Raw genomic sequence first — 6,648 nt, 5'->3', positions numbered from 1 at the left:
TCGAATTATGGTGTTAATAAGTAATATAAATTCTTATGTATATATATTGTATATATGTGACTATAAATTTAGCTAACTAAAAAATTATGTAATATTTAAATACAATCTTGAACATATATATATTTTATTTGTGGGAGGAATGTATGCAATTATTGGATAGAAGTTATTTTTGAGTTAAATAACCTTTAATGTCTTTAAAGTGAGTTAAATATTAATAAATTTTTATATGTGTTTTGAATTTTTTAAAAATGAATACCAAGTGTTTCCTTCCAAATTTGAAGTGACATAGTATTTTAGTTTTCTTATATGATTTGATGAACTTCAATGTAAAAGTTTTTCAAAGTAATAAGTACACTCACTGATTATAATGTTGTTATTCCTACAAATAGGACAACATATATTATAGTTTAACCATGAAGTTAAGCAATGGAAATGGAACTTGTGATTGCAAGACAAAATGCTTATATTTTACACATTGATCATTCAAAAATTAATAGGAACATCTAATTCTCAAATAAAGTTGATTTTTTTGTTAAAACCAACATATGCGAATTTACAACCCATACAACAAAAATAAGAAATCAAAAATAACAAAAAAAAACGAAAAATGATTTGAGGTATTGTAGAAGAGAATGAGAGAATGTGAAAATGAGATAGTAAAAGAATGTCAATATGAGAGAATGATAGATTGAGAGAATGCTTATTTATATGATAAGAAATGATGGAAGTTACATTTAGAACTATGGAGTTACAATAGTAATTTATTGTGTTTGAATAAAATTGAGTGGTAGAATATGATTAATGCATAATTTATTTTATTTTCAGTTATAATTTTATTTTAATGTGTGAGTTAAATGTATTGTGTTTATTGGATCTTAAATATTGTTTAAAGCAATTAGAAAGCAAATAAAAAATAAAAAAAAATTAGAAAACATTAAATGAAAATCAACCAATAAGGAGAGACCAAAACCTTACTTTTATATATATGATATATTGCTTTAAACTTTGAAATGAGAAATATATTATAAACAATAATTTTACATGAGAAATATATTAATTTTGCCAACCAAAATATGAATATAAGTTTAGCCAACCAAAATAAATAAAAAATATTAAAATTTAACCAAAAATAATTTCTCTTGAAAGATAATAAGTTAGTAGGAGGAATGAATTAATGTACAATTATTGGATAGGAGTTACATTTGAGTTAAATGGAGTTACATGTCTTTAATTATAAATAAATATTTTAATTTTTTATAACCTAAAATAAAAGGAATACCAAGTGGCTGAATCAAAATTCACATGATTTGGTTGTTTGTTGATATAAACTCAACACTTACACATAATATTTCAAAATAAAAAATATTACTTTTTAAGTGACAAACTAAATTAGTTTTCTTATAAAATTATATGAATTCTTCAATCTCAATAATTTTTAAAATCCCAAGGATAACTTATATTTTTTTGGTTTTTACTCATCAATTTAATTTATAGTGCTAGATTTCATACTAATGGTTTCATCTTTAGAGAATTTAGTGAAATGATATTTTTAAAATTATATTTTATTTTTATATTTAAGTTCCAGTTGAATATGTTTTGTTTTTTGGATCATTTTTTATTTTGATTAAAGACACAAAAAACCAATTGTTTAATTATGTTCTTTTTGTTTTCAAAAACCTCAAATCATAAAAAAAAAATATATATTATATTGATCTCTGCAGATTTATCAATTGGATCACAAAACAAAATAGTCTTTATAAATGGATAAATGGATAATTATATTGATCTTTAAATATTATATTGATCTTTATAAATTATTTAAAATGATACATGAATATGTGAGATAACCAGAGACATAATAGATAATTACATATGGATCATTTCAACTTTATGATCTTATTGTGTGGTGAATATTGTAAGGAAGTATGAAAATAATGACTTATAAGATGTTAATATAAAATAGAAAATGGAGATAAACATTTTAAAAGATTAAAATAAATATATAAGATATACATATCATACAAACTCTAAAACTAAGCTTTTACAATGATATTTGATTTGATTTTTTATAACCCATACAACAACAATAACAAAAAAAATACAAAACAAAACAAAACAAAACAAAAAAGAGATTTGAGAGTAGTGGAAGAAGATGAGAGAATGAAAGAGTGATAGACTAAGAGAATAAGATAATGAGTATTTATAGGAAGAGAAATGATGAAAAATTGCATTTAGAAAAATGAGAGTTACAATTCTAATTTATTGTTTTGTTTTAATACAATTAATTAATACAACTTAGTGGAGAAATAAAGTTAATGCATAATTTATAGGGAGAAGATATAAAGATTTCAGTTTTATATTATGTGAGTTAAATGTGAAAATTAATTGTTTTTAAATTTGTGTTTTAATATAATTTTTTTTTATTAAAATTGCATTGCCAAGTGAACCAATAAGGAGAGACTGAAACTCTACTTTTATATATATGATTCTGAAAGTTCATGATTTAAATGTCCCAAATTTGAAAGTTCATGATTTTTTTTTTGACATTTTTCCCATTAATAATATGTCAAAATTACAGGATGGACAACCAATATAAATAAAAACGTGAACAACAGGATTCGAACCTGCGCTATTGGAAATCCGGGTGCGGTCGTTTCAAAAGCCCACATGATTTCTAGTCATGCCTGATACCCACTCCGGCAGGACCACTTGTATATGAAAAAAGACCTAGCCATTTACTATTCTCTATCATAAATCCTGGTGTTCAGTGAGAAGTAGATGAGTCTAAGCAGGACTCAATTTATAACCTAGATCAAAAAGATCAAAACCATAACACTTGTTCGGCGATCTTTATGTTTCAAGAATTATAATACATTTTCTGAATGCGAAACAAATTTTTTGAAGAGCTCCTTTGTTGATATATTTTTTTATCTACTTATCTATTTGTATTATTATTTATTTCTTTTATTTTTTTGAATGAATGTAAAATTTTATTTATCAAAAAAACCGTTTTCTCTTTACAACGAGTGTAAACTAGTTTAAAATTTAGCTAGTAACATAAAAAAAAAATTATGTTCTAGTAGTGGACCAGAGGATGAGCACATCTTCATACAGGGTGTTACCTGAACCTTGAATGAGTAGAAGCTTGTTCCGAATAGTTCTATCAATCCGTTGATGAAGCCGGGATACAGAGACCGGAGGTTCACCGTGCCTGCGGTTGTTTCGTTCTTGACATATGGAGTGGAGTGCGACCTGAAGAGAGCAGCGCAGCAGCAGACGGGGAAGTTTATCGAGTGACGAGTCAGAGATGAGGGTCTTGATGAGTTCTCAGTCAGAGGATGAGTATACCCCAAGAAAACCAGAAGTGAGTTTACGCCAAATCTGATGAGAGTAGGAGCATTGGAAAAAGAGATGAGACCGTGTTTCCAAGGGTGCTGAGCAGAGAGAACAGGAGGTGTCGACCGACTGATTCCAGTTAAACCTTCTATCACCCGTGGAGAATCTATTGAGCATGCCGAGCCACGTAAGAAAAGCAAATTTTGGAGTTGTCTGAGGGAACCACACACCCTTGGCCCAATTTCGGCTTCTCTTTATGTTTCAAGAATTATAATACATTTTCTGAATTCGAAAACAAATTTTTTGAAGAGCTCCTTTGTTGATATATTATTTTATATCTATTTATCTATATGCATGTAATACTGAGATGTGGGCTATGATTGTTTATATTATTGCACAATTAACGCATACAAATCGTGGAAGAAAGTGGCAAAGGGGTTTTCACTACGCTTGTAAGAACGTTGACGATTCGTAAGCACTAACCACGAGCCTTTAAATATAATTCTGCATATACAACTTAAAAGTTTATCTTTCAAACACTCTATGATCATTTGGGGTTTTAAAGCATAGAATAGAGGAAAACTCAGAGTATTTTTTACTTAGTGTACTATAAAATCATTTCTTATGCTAACAGAATTGTATAACCCTAAAACATACCAATCGAATAGAAAACGAATCTGATCAAAAGTTTTAGTTTAAGTCTTCTTTTGTTGCCAGCGTGTCTTGGTTAATGAGAACCAATATTCAAAAAAAGTAAATGTCACAACTCTATAAAATCCTAACATGTGGGAGAAAATTCCGACCTACCGGATTCGAACCAGTGACCTAAGGATATTCTGCTTCAACTACAGTCCTCCGCTCTACCAACTGAGCTAAGGTCGGATTGTATTGTACTTGATGCATGTGTACTTTTCTAAATAATCTATGAACACAAAGATTTGCATAAATTTAGAATTCACGAAAAGAAAAAGGCTTTAGCCCATAAAATCCGACATACCGGATTCAAACCAGTGACCTAAGGATAATCTGCGTCTACTACAGTCCTCCGCTCTACCAACTGAGCTAAGGTCGGTTTTTATTATAAGATTATACTCGTGTAGAAGATTCAACATAGTACTTCTAATCGATCTTAAAAGTACTTAGAAGAGTAATGGAAAAAAGGTGAGCTAACTAGTAACTTTAACGTTGCCATGTTGTGTTGCAATTTCATATCACAATTAAAGTTTACATAAAACTTAGGTGACGGAAAACCGGAACAAACTCTATAACGGAACAATACACAATTTTAGAACTTACACGCACGATAAATAAAAACGTGAACGGCAGGATTCGAACCTGCGCGGGCAAAGCCCACATGATTTCTAGTCATGCCCGATAACCACTCCGGCACGTCCACTCTTATATGAAAATAGACCTAGCCATATACTATCGTCTATCATAAATGCTAGTGTTCAGTGAGAATTATCATAGATGCTGGTGTTCAGTGAGAATTATGGATGAGTCTAGCCATGACTCGATTTATAACCTAGATAAAAAGATTAAAAGCACAACGCTTGTTCGGCTCTCTTTATGTTTCAAGAATTATAATACATTTTCTGAATTCGAAAACAAATTTTTTGAAGAGCTCCTTTGTTGATATATTATTTTATATCTACTTATCTATATGCATGTAATACTGAGATGTGGGCTATGATTGTTTATATTATTGCAAAATTAACGCATACAAATCGTGGAAGAAAGTGGAAAAGGGTTTTTCACTACGCTTGTAAGAACGTTGATGATTCGTAAGCACTAACCACGAGCCTTTAAATATAATTCTGCATATACAACTTTAAGTTTATCTTTCAAAAAATCTATGATCATTTGGGGTTTTAAAGCATAGAATAGAGGAAACCTCAGAGTATTTTTTACTTAGTGTACTATGAAATCATTTCTTATGCTAACAGAATTGTATAAACCTAAAACATACCAATCGAATAAAAAACAAATTCGATCAAAAGTTTTAGTTTAAGTCTTCTTTTGTTGCCAGCGTGTCTTGGTTAATTAGATCCATTATTCAAAAAAAAGTAAATGTCACAACTCTATAAAATCCCAACATGTGGGAGAAAATTCCGACCTACCGGATTCGAACCAGTGACCTAAGGATATTCTGCTTCAACTACAGTCCTCCGCTCTACCAACTGAGCTAAGGTCGGATTGTATTGTACTTGATGCATGTGTACTTTTCTAAATAATCTATGAACACAAAGATTTGCATAAATTTAGAATACACGAAATGAAAAAGGCTTTAGCCCATAAAATCCGACCTACCGGATTCGAACCAGTGACCTAAGGATAATCTGCGTCTACTACAGTCCTCCGCTCTACCAACTGAGCTAAGGTCGGTTTTTATTATAAGATTATACGCGTGTAGAAGATTCAACATAGTACTTCTAATCGATCTTAAAAGTACTTAGAAGAGTAATGGAAAAAAGGTGAGCTAACTAGTAACTTTAACGTTGCCATGTTGTGTTGCAATTTCATATCACAATTAAAGTTTACATAAAACTTAGGTGACGGAAAACCGGAACAAACTCTATAACGGAACAATTCACAATTTTAGAACTTACACGCACGATAAATAAAAACGTGAACGGCAGGATTCGAACCTGCGCGGGCAAAGCCCACATGATTTCTAGTCATGCCCGATAACCACTCCGGCACGTCCACTCTTATATGAAAATAGACCTAGCCATATACTATTGTCTATCATAAATGCTAGTGTTCAGTGAGAATTATCATAGATGCTGGTGTTCAGTGAGAATTATGGATGAGTCTAGCCATGACTCGATTTATAACCTAGATAAAAAGATTAAAAGCACAACGCTTGTTCGGCTCTTTTTATGTTTCAAGAATTATAATACATATTCTGAATTCGAAAACAAGTTTTTTGAAGAGCTCCTTTGTTGATATATTATTTTATCTCTACTTATCTATAAGCATGTAATACTGAGATGTGGGCTATGATTATTTATATTATTGCAAAATTAACGCATACAAATCGTGGAAGAAAGTGGAAAAGGGTTTTTCACTACGCTTGTAAGAACGTTGACGATTCGTAAGCACTAACCACGAGCCTTTAAATATAATTCTGCATATACAACTTTAAGTTTATCTTTCAAAAAATCTATGATCATTTGGGGGTTTAAAGCATATAATAGAGGAAACCTCAGACTATTTTTTACTTAGTGTACTATGAAATCATTTCTTATGCTAACAGAATTGTATAAACCTAAAACATACCAATCGAATAAAAAACGAATTCGATCAAAA

General features: G+C 30.2%; 5 non-coding genes across 5 annotated transcripts; all 5 read right to left on the bottom strand.

Moving 5' to 3' along the window:
* On the bottom strand, positions 4,134-4,218 carry TRNAY-GUA. Its single transcript is given in 2 exon segments — positions 4,134-4,169; positions 4,182-4,218. It is a non-coding gene; the product is annotated as a tRNA-Tyr (tRNA).
* Positions 4,651-4,732, bottom strand: TRNAS-AGA. Its single transcript has one exon. It is a non-coding gene; the product is annotated as a tRNA-Ser (tRNA).
* Positions 5,447-5,531, bottom strand: TRNAY-GUA. Its single transcript is given in 2 exon segments — positions 5,447-5,482; positions 5,495-5,531. It is a non-coding gene; the product is annotated as a tRNA-Tyr (tRNA).
* TRNAY-GUA lies at positions 5,637-5,721 on the bottom strand. The gene is given in 2 exon segments: positions 5,637-5,672; positions 5,685-5,721. It is a non-coding gene; the product is annotated as a tRNA-Tyr (tRNA).
* Positions 5,964-6,045, bottom strand: TRNAS-AGA. Its single transcript has one exon. It is a non-coding gene; the product is annotated as a tRNA-Ser (tRNA).

This window comes from Camelina sativa, chromosome 5 (assembly GCF_000633955.1).
Source record: "Camelina sativa cultivar DH55 chromosome 5, Cs, whole genome shotgun sequence".
Taxonomy (NCBI): Eukaryota; Viridiplantae; Streptophyta; class Magnoliopsida; order Brassicales; family Brassicaceae; genus Camelina; species Camelina sativa.
The sequence above is the reverse complement of the archived record's forward strand: the minus strand, read 5'-3'. Positions and strand labels throughout refer to the sequence as shown.